Here is a 10,758-nt window from a genome sequence, read left to right as displayed (position 1 = left end):
GCACGCGTTCAAATGAAATATGGGGCTTGAGTGTTCGTAAAAACAATTAAAAAAATCTGAAATTATAAAAAAAAGCCACAATTGTCCCACTATCACGTGCAGGAGTGGTCATTTGCACCTATGAATGGGTCATAGAACTTCAAAATGAGTTTTAAATTCATGATTTAATAATGAGATTTTTATTCAAGTAAGGTTCTAATTCTAGATGTTTATGTTTGTAAATGCTGTGTGACTGTGACGCGTTATAATGTGCGTGCGCGTGAACACTCGAGTCGCCTTCAAACACTGGAGCGGAGATGAGTTGCCATGGAAACGGCGCGGCACCGCACTACCTCAACTGTCAGCAAAACTCCGTCTCTCGCTGTTGTTTTCACTGCTTTCAGGTGAGTTTAGCCTCTAAAATCACACAAATAATACACACAACTGTTCTTGACACTGCTCTTATTTATAATTGACACGCTTCTGTTGAATATTTACTTTATAGAAATGGTTTAGTGTCTTCGAAAAAGTCCGTTAGCATCTCAACCATTTTCAGAAGAGTTAACGTTAAGGTTAGGCTAACTTTATAGCTTGCTTTTGTTTATGAAAGTTTGGGCCTTTAATCACATCTTATGTGTAGATGAGAGGTTTTGATAGTTTTGTAAATATTTTGCTTGGAAGTGAGCTAATTTATTTAAAATAAACGTACTGTTAATCGGTGACGTCACTTAAGTTACATGGAGTGCTAAAATTAGCTGAAACTAGCTCAATGGTTACATATTGATAAAAATTGTTCTGTGATTTCAGCAGCAACAAAATAATCCCTCTACAACAGAGGGAAGCTCCACGACTTCAACATTTCTGAAGAAAGCTGCTGCCAGAGAAGTGGGAGACACAGGTGAAGTGAGGAAGCTCTTTAAATAACTTCATCCATTTTCATATCTGGAGAAGATGTTATTTTTCCCAAAAATACTAGTTAATGTTATTACATTGGACTGAAACTTAGTGACTTTTTGTTCACAAAGGGTATAACTGCTTCTCAAATATTTGACAATTTTTGTTCTTTTTTACTACACTTGTGGTGTTCCTGGTCAAAAATGACTGGCCTACAAAAATAGCTTATAAATCACTTGTTATGCTATATTATCACCCAATTTTGGATTCAATCTTTTGTCAACTTGTTCTCTTGCAATTAGGACTGGTTTTATATTTCTATTTGCATCTGATTAATCGTAGGCCTCATTTATCTGAGAGAAGGCATTTATGAATAATTTTGGAAATATTAAATAAAATATGAAAACATTTGCACTGTTATATCAAACTATTCTACTTTAATGTTTCACAAGGAAGTTTGATTTGTTTTGTGTGTCTATGAATGTCAGACGGATGAATTAATATTAGATGCAGGTCAGGGCAGGATCAAGTTTCTCTCTGTGAAAAAGAATGTGTGTAATACTCAAAATAGTTTGTGTGTTTTAATGTGTGTGTGTGTTTGGGTAGCGTCTGTATGCATTTGGGTAGTGTGTGTATGCATGTATCGACACATGCACAGGTCCAAGGGCTCGATGTTTGCAAGCACACATGCACATATGTGTACATGAACATAATGCACATGTTCATATTTTACTTAATATTTCCAAAATTATTCATAAATGCCTACTCTCAGATAAATGAGGCCTACCATTAATCAGATGCAAATAGAAATATAAAACCAGTCCTAACTGCAAGAGAACAAGTTGACAAAAGATTGAATCCAAAATTTGGTGATAATATAGCATAACAAGTGATTTATAAGCTATTTTTTGTAGGCCGGTCATTTTTGACCGGGAACACCACAAGTGTTATAGGGTTTTGAACACAACACAATGGGCCCTATCTTGCACCCAGCGCAATTGACTTTGTACGCCGACGCATGTTTCATTTCCCTCATTCCCTCATTTCATCTTTTCCCTCCACAGACGCACGTCGGTAAATTAGGGAATGAACTTGCGCTCCCAGGGGCGGTTCAGCGCAAAGAGGAGGCGTGTTCCGGCACAAACGTTCCCTCATGCTATTTTGCAGGTTTAGAAAACAATTCCGCCACTGACCGGAAAAAAATAGTTTAAAGTCAGTGGCGCGTTGCGCATGTTATTCATATGCTATTTTAAGGGCGCATGCTTGGCCGTAATCAATGAAACGTGAGCACAACGCACACACACTTTGATTCTCTCATCTACACAGAAGCAGCAGTAAAGGAGCAGGGCTACATAAAGTCTATACTGGACTTCCCTTCATCTTTTACGCGCATTAATATCATCCTTATGGAAGAGTCCTGGTGGTAAGTTGGGGTTAGTCTTGAGCAGGAGTAAGTGCTGTGGGGTAAGAGCTTCCAGATCATTAAAGGACAATTCCGGTATTTAACACTTTGAGTCTATTTTGTAGTTTGTTTTGGATGAACAAGAGTGGTGGACAAAGAAATTTTGACAATGGTTCCTGTCGCGACTTTTTGACTATTTTAGAATTGCCCATGACCGCTTTAGAATGGGAGTCAATGGCCATGCACGAACATGTCCTTAAAACAACCCTTAACGTTCGTTTTCAAAACTGTGCAACTCACCGAGTGGTTAGTGGTGTTCGTTGATGATCAAAAACAAGTAGCGTAGCGAAATACAGTTTCTGTCGTGTTTTATTTGGCATTTTGTAAAATCCATTGATTTCCGTTGGAGGACTCATTGCTCGCTGATATTACTGCGCAACCGGAAACTGAAAGGGGGCTGTTTACATTTGATTGTAGTCTTTTAGGTCTTTTCGCTCGGTTCTCTGTGCTAGCGTGAGCAGAGCAACGGAAGTTGCTGAAGAGCGGAAGTTTATACGCGGTTGTGAGGTATCTGAAAAAATAGTTCCACTATAGAAAAATAAACGGATTGAAATCATACATTGCGCCGATATTTGTTTTTAATCATCAACGAACACCACTAACCACTCGGTGAGTTGCACAGTTTTGAAAACGAACGTTAAGGGTTGTTTTAAGGACATGGTCGTGCATGGCCATTGACTCCCATTCTAAAGCGGTCATGGGCAATTCTAAAATAGTCAAAAAGTCGCGACAGGAACCATTGTCAAAATTTCTTTGTCCACCACTCTTGTTCATCCAAAACAAACTACAAAATAGACTCAAAGTGTTAAATACCGGAATTGTCCTTTAATATCATTGGAAGGCATGGTAATAGGCCTACTATTCAGAATGGCTTCACATTCACAGAAGAACGTCTGAAGACCTTCCTCATCCAAGTTTTGTTCTCTCAGTGTAGCACCCATGATTTTCCTGATGGACCGGATGATTCTCTCCCACACCCCTCCATGGTGGGATCCGGATGGTGGATTGAATAACCGTCTGATGTCACGTTGGAGCAAGCTGTTCTCGATTTGTGAAGTATTCCACTCCTTTATTGCCTTTCTGAGCTCATGATCAGCTCCAACAAAGTTGGTCCCATTATCAGATCTCATCTCCTTCACCTGACCTCTTCTCGCAATGAAGCGACACAGAGCTTGAATAAAAGGAGAATAAATTTATATTTGAATAAATATCACCCCATATCTTTTTACAGATGATCTTCCACGTTTAATGTTGAATGGCCCAAATAGATCCACTCCAGTTCTGGTGAAGGGTGGCTCGTCTGGTACAACTCTGTTTCTTGGTAAGTCCGCCATCATTTGTGTGCCTGATGCACCATGTTGTCTTTGACAGATAGTACACCGTGACAGCATTCTTCTGATTGACGAGGGAGCATCGATAATCCAGTACTTTTGACGTACATGAGACAAGACATGATTACGTCCACTGTGTCCCAGCCGCTCATGCGAATCCTGGAGAATCAGATCAGCCACACGATGGTACTTAGGCAGGATCATCGGGTGCTTGGCTTTGGCTGGCATGGATGCTCGATTGAGCCTCCCTCCAACATGAAGGATTCCCTCTTCAAGTTGTGGATTCAGTTTGAAGATTCGACTACTCTTCTTCTAAGAGCAGATATCTCTTCCTGAAACCTACTTTGCTGACAATGGCTGATGATATCCGTCTCAGCTTGTCGCAGATTGTCCACGGTCAGGTAAGTCTGTTTGAGACTCTTTTTGTAGCTCAACATCTCCCTGTTCACCCGTTGTTGATCACTGTACAATCCATTCATCTCCTTTCTCTTCCTTGACAGGTTTACCAGGGTTCCCTTGAGTTGTGTGAGCCTTCACAGCCTTCTTGAGGTGTATCCATGAAGAATAGTATTGAATTAGTTGTTGCATTGCATCAGTGCTTTCTTCTGCTGTTGTAGCATTCAGTGATGTGATTTTTCCGGATTAATCCGGAATTCCGGATTTTCCGACCTGAAAATGTGACCTACGTGAATCATGCAGATCTGTAAAAAAAATATCTCACAGCCGTCACCATGGTAACCTGGGACGGAACCACAATCGCCGTCCCCGCGCAACAGGGCCACACCGGGCGCTTTTTTCACGTCAGTTTGGGTGACAAATTCATCTGAAGCCTATTTCATAGGTTAATGTGAGGGACAGAAGTCTATTTACATCATTAAAGTTTACGAAAACTCGTTTTCCCTCCTCTGCGGCTGTCAATCATTCTCCATTCAGTATTCAAACAGCGCGCGCGCCTCTTCCGGTTACAGCAGCATGAGCATACATGCACGGTAAAACTCTCTCCAATATGATATTCACATTATAATGCTTGATCTGTAGAGAAAAGGCTGTGGATTTGCATAAAATGACTTTATTTTGTTGGAGTTTGTTGCTGTTTTTAAACGACTCGCTACCGTGTGCCTGTTAGATCACACATCACAAGGACTATGAATCGGCATCAAACGCACAATAACTGGAATTTAAAACTGTGAAGAAACAAATGATCAATAAACTGTTGGACAGATAGACACTAGGATTTGTGCGCTCGACATTTCTTCGCTTTGTGCCATGAACTTTTAAATGCGCACTTGTGCAGCGCAGCGCTGAACACTGTGACTCCATGTTGCTTTAAGCACATCATTCTGCACCCGCGATGCGCATACGCGCTTTGTGCGCTCTGTTTTGAAGCGTTTCATATTTTCCTGCTTTTTTGTCCTTAGCCAATCACATGCCTGAGCATTGACAAGTATGCCTTTCTTGACCTCAGGATCTTCAGCTGTGAGCTCTTCTAGGTGATCATGTTTGTCTGGCCATTCCCTTTCAGGTTTACTGAGGAAGACAGGCCCTGCAATCCAAACTTCGTTCTTCATGAAGACACTCACCTTTTGTCCCCTGGAGGCGCAATCAGCAGGATTCAACTGAGTGTTGATGTAGCTCCATTGCTGCACTTTTAATGCTTGCAAAATTATGGCAATCCTGTTCACCACAAATGTCTTAAATCTGATGTTCTCATTTGCTAAGTACTTGAGTACGGCAGTACTGTCCGTCCAAAACCTGGAATCTGACAGTGGCAACTGTAGTTCTTTCTTCAGCATGACATCCACCTTCACAGCTAAGGCAGCCGCCGTCAGCTCCATCCGCGGGATAGTTGGTGGTTTGAGAGGGGCAACCCTTGACTTTCCCAAGACAAATGAACAGCATATTTGGTTGCTACTGTTCTTCTGGACTAAGTAAGTAACAGTACCATAGCCTGTTTCGCACGCGTCACAAAAGTGATGCAGCCGAGCTTGCATTGTGTTCCCAAACTCAGGTGGTTTAAAGCACCGATCCACCTTAAAGTCAGTGAGCTGTTGAAGTTCTTCAGTCCACTCTGTCCATTGTTGTGCGAAATGTTCTGGCACATTGTCATCCCAGCCTGTTCTTAGTCTACACAATTCTTGCAGGATGTTTCTAGCAGGCAGTATGACTGGCGACAACATTCCCAGTGGGTCGTAGACTGAACTCATCGTAGACAGGATTCCTCTCCTGGTGAGAGGCTTCTGCTCTATGTGCACGTGGAACTTGAACTGATCTGACCGGATACACCACTGTACTCCCAAAGCTCTCTTGATGGCGAGTGAATCCTGGTCAAGATCGAGATCTTTGACTTCTGTTGCCCGGTCCTCAAATTTTTAACACCACATTTCGATTGTTCGTCGTCCATTTTGTCAGTCTAAAACCTCCTGTTTGACAGATGGCCTTCAAGTCTTGGAGTAGTCTGACTGCTTCTTGTTCAGTGGCAACTGATCTCAAACAATCATCTAGATAAAAATGATTTAAGACTGTATCCACTACTGCTGCACCAAACATGTTCTTGTTGTCCTCGGCACACCTTCTCAATGCATTACAAAACACCTGTAAGCTCGATAAAGTCATCACCTTCTAGGCTACTCACTTCTAGGTCTGATACAGCTTTGCATGAGACTGTCTTTTGGTCTCCCATAGTAGTGAGTAGGATGTTCACATTTTTTCCTTGCAGGTGAAGGTCGTTCGCCAGCTTGTTAGTGCAGAAGGAGGCGTTACTCCCTGGATCCATGAATGCATAACAAGTCAACACCTTGTTGCCTTTCTTTGCCCTTACTCTCACAGGAACGATGGCGAGGACACTACCTGTACCCCCGACCCCAGTCTGAGAGCATGCTTCCCCTGCATCCACGAATCCACTGACAACGGTTTACTCTTTCTTTGGAGACTCCTCATTTTGCTTCTCCTGTGAAGCCTCTTCCTTTGGTAAGTCTTTAAATTTCTGCTTTATGTGTAAGAGCGTAGGGTGTGTCGCTGAACATATCTGACAGCTCTTCTTTTCTTCACAGGCATTACTCATGTGTCCTCCTATAAGACAACTGAAACCAAGTCCTTTGCTCTTAAGGAATTCAAGCTTTTCTTTGTGCAACTTTCTTTGGAGTTTCTTGCACTGTTCCATGGTATGATCTCCCAGACAGAAGATACAAGGTTTCATGAAGGCTTTGTCCATGTTTGTTCCCTTCTCCTGAGCTTTCTTGTTTCCGGCACCAGCAGCATCTTTCTCAGCGTTTTGTTCTTTTACTTCAGTGGCTAGTGTTGTGATATTTTTCTTTCCACTTGACCTTTCAGTCTGACGCTTTGTTTGTCCTGAGATTTCACCAAACACAGGGTGTGCTGCCATTTCAGCCTGTGTGTTGACAAATGACACTACGTCTTTGAACTTTGTCCGCCGATCTTGCTTTTTCTGAATGTCTATGGCGACACTCCTGAATCTCTCTCTCAGCCTGTGGGGGAGCTTTGAGATGATCGTGCGCATGTTAGCAGCATTTTCCATCTCTTCTAAGTACTGCAGATCTGACATTGCATTATTGCAGTTTGTCAAAAAGAGGGCATATGCTTCAAGTGCCTTGGTGTCATCTGCTTTAATGGCAGGCCAGTTTAAAGCCTTGTCTAGATATGCCACGGATATCTTATATTAATCACCAAAGCGTTCCTTTAGAAGTCTCTTGGCTTCAGGGTAGCCCTGATCTGGATCCATATGAAAACAGCTGCGCACTAAGTCATTAGGCTGTCCATATGTGTGCTGTTCTAGATAGTAAAGCCGATCTTTGCTGTTTTCAGTCTTACTTTCTATGCGGTGCTCAAAGGCTCTCATGAAGAGACGGTTTTTTTTACAGGTTCCACTTGCAACAGTCATGCAGCAGCAACGACGAGCAATCCACTTAGCACTCACCAGCCATGAGCACAGCGCATGATAAGGCTAGTAGCCGAAAGTCGGCTAGTTTTTCCGATTTACAAAAAAGAATGTAAGCTGAAGTTAGAAGTTAGCAGTTAGCAGGTAAGAAAACCGTTCGCTTCCACAGCTCTCAACATCTGAATCACATAATGAGAATCAACGTAATGTAGCCGGAGTTTGGCCGGTACACTATTTTACCATATGTACTAAATCCTATAAGAACATGAATTCTAGTATGCTTTTAACCTTTTAAGTATTATTTAACATTTTAACCATTACATGAACTTCTAAATGAAATTATTTACCTTTTTAACATTAACTCTTATTCACATTACTATGAATTGTACTTTGGCCTCTACACTAATTAAGAAATAATTTTCTGTATATTCTTTCTCTTTTCTGCATTTCACCTCTGCTGTAGCTTCTTTCCTTTTATTAAAACCTGTCATTGTATAATAATATTGTAGGCTCTGTGACAAATGGTTTGTTGTGTTCCTAGATCCTTCCATGCTGATGTCCTGAACCGTAGCAGAGTTGAGCTGATCATCATCTCTAAGGCGCTATCAACCAGATGACTAGTAAGTAAAACCAAGCCAAAGAAAAATGTACACTTGTGGACAATAAAGGAACTAAACTAAAACTTCAAACATACTCTAATGTTGTTGCTAAAAATATATATTTGTTTTGTAAGAAGTATCTTATGCTCACCAAGACTGCATTTATTTAATTAAAAATACAGTAAAAACAATAATAATGTGAAATAATATTAAAACATTTAAATAACTGTTTTCTATGGAGAAGCATCACATTATCCTTCAGAATTCATTCTAATATGATGATTTGATGAAACATTAATGATTATTATCAGTGTTGAAATCAGTTGTGCTGCTTCATATTTTTCATTTTCAGGATTATTTGATGAATAGAAAGAAAAAAAAGCATTTATTTGAAACAGAAATCTTTACTCTCAATTAAATGCATCCTTGCTGAATAAAATATGAATTTCTTAAAAAAAAAAAAACTTTTGAGTTTAGTAGTGTAAACTACCATTTATATATGTTCGGTCTATTTAACAATTAATCCTGGAGAGAGAGAAAAGAAAATGGATTAAACTGTTACACTGGTTTTCACAGAAATATTAAGCAGCACAATTGTTTTCAACATTGATAATACTCAGAAATGTTTAGGACGTTTGCATTGTGAGAATGTATAGTATTCAAATATAAAAATGCTGACTTGTTAGGTCATGTTTTCTCATTAAAATCAGATGATTTCCTATTCATTCAGTAGAATGTAAGGGAATAACTCTAGAATAACCTTCCTGATAATGTTTGGGGCCCAGAAACATGATCCTAATTTAAATCTAGATTAAAGACACATCTCTGGAGCCAAGCATTCAATTTACACATCTCATAATCTTGCACAACAGTTAATGTGATGAAATAGTAAAAAGTGCACATGATCATCTTTTGCCTGAAATAATATGTACAGCAGATATGCTAATCTTGCTCCTGTTGCTTCCCTGTTTCTATCTCAGGATGCCCAGCAAGTTCACTAGAGATTACAGCAGCTCCAGTGTGGATCCAGCCTCACTTGTGAAGACTTCTAATGACACCAACACTCACAAAGACTTCAGATGATGGCAACTATAGATGGACACAAAACTGCCAGATATTATCCTTATATTGCATTGGCCCGGTTTCACACACAGAGCTTAGATTAAGCCAGGATTAGGCCTTAGTGAAATTAGGATATTTAAGTAGCTTTTTAAAATGTACTTTAGAAAAAAAAAGAAGGAAAAAAAAACATTACTGGTGTGCATCTTGAACCAAAACAATGGCATTGAAATATTTTAAGATATGTGAGTGCAAGTTGCTTCCAGTTAAGACAGTTCAAACATGCATTTTAGTCTGGGACTATCTTAAGCCTTTTCTGTGGAACCGGGGAAGGTTTGCATGACAGTTTTGCTGACAAATAAACAGGAATATCTCAGTACACGTAACTCAGAGAAACATTGTTCTAACATATTACCAACATTGCGGGTTGAAAATCTGCAAACTTACCCTTTAAAAATGTTGAAGGATAGCAATTAGGACTTTAAACTCATTATTTGTATTATTTTATGGACATTACTTTGTTGCCAGAAGATGCTCTCCAGTGAGTAGCAGTCGCCTCTGGCTGATTAAAGGATATTTTGCGATTGTATAACCTTGAACATGCATATTTGTAAAGCTGCTATGGAACGATTTGTATTGTGAAAAGCACTATATGGTTTTACTATGGTACAACTGTACCAACCATGTTATTATTTTTTATTTTTTTTAAACCATGGTTCAAGTAGTAATATACATATGGTTATAGTCATGATTACCATAATTTTACTGCAATTACTACAGCAATATAATATTCAGCAATAATATTGCTGTAATAATTGCAGTAAAATTATGGTAATCATGACTATAACCATATGTTTTTAAACCTTTTTGTTGTGAAACCATGGTTAATTTTGTTAGCAACTATGGTTTTACTGCAAATGCTGTGGTAAAACCATGGTTCATTTTTATAAGGGTACAAATTATCCTACAATGTACTTGACTAATAGTCACATTGGATAAAATAATCTGATAAATGTTATGCAAATGTATCCATTTCATCTGTTCACTGAAAATTAATTTAATAAAAACAAATTTGCAACTGCTATTGAGACTGGTGTACATTGCTTTTTTTTTTTTTTATCAATTATAGTGTAAGGGCATTTTGGTTAGCATGAGTAACTGATTATTATAAACCGTGGACCGACCGTGGTCCGCCAGAAAACACTTATTATAAACCAGCGGCACGATAGCGGACCACCGTCGGGAAAGCGGCGGCAGCCGCTGGAGGTCCGCTAGAATAACGATGAGCAAAACGCCAGTGATCCGCCAGCGGCGTCCGCCGGTGGGCCGCCAACTTTGCCACCGGTGGTCCGCCACTGGCCCGCTGGACTCATGTTAGCTGGGACGCGTTCCTCCATTCTTAACAGTCCGTGTACGTTTTGATAGTTTGTTTTCCAATTTGAAATGAAATAAGCAGAAACAAGAAAAGGGCTCCTTTATTCGTTTTTTCGTTTTTTTTTTTTTCAAAAAAACGAAAAAACGAGATTTCGGCTTGATTTT

The 10,758-nt window shown here is 39.8% G+C and overlaps 1 long non-coding RNA gene across 1 annotated transcript; it reads left to right on the top strand.

Moving 5' to 3' along the window:
* Window positions 1–252: 252 nt before the first annotated feature.
* On the top strand, window positions 253–10,301 carry LOC308694415. The gene is made up of 4 exons (XR_014030585.1): window positions 253–383; window positions 787–882; window positions 8,103–8,181; window positions 9,141–10,301. It is a non-coding gene; the product is annotated as an uncharacterized lncRNA (long non-coding RNA).
* Window positions 10,302–10,758: the final 457 nt, after the last annotated feature.

The sequence above is a fragment of the Scardinius erythrophthalmus genome (assembly GCF_964197995.2).
Source record: "Scardinius erythrophthalmus genome assembly, chromosome: 8".
Taxonomy (NCBI): Eukaryota; Metazoa; Chordata; class Actinopteri; order Cypriniformes; family Leuciscidae; genus Scardinius; species Scardinius erythrophthalmus.
This window is presented reverse-complemented; position numbering and strand designations above follow the sequence as displayed.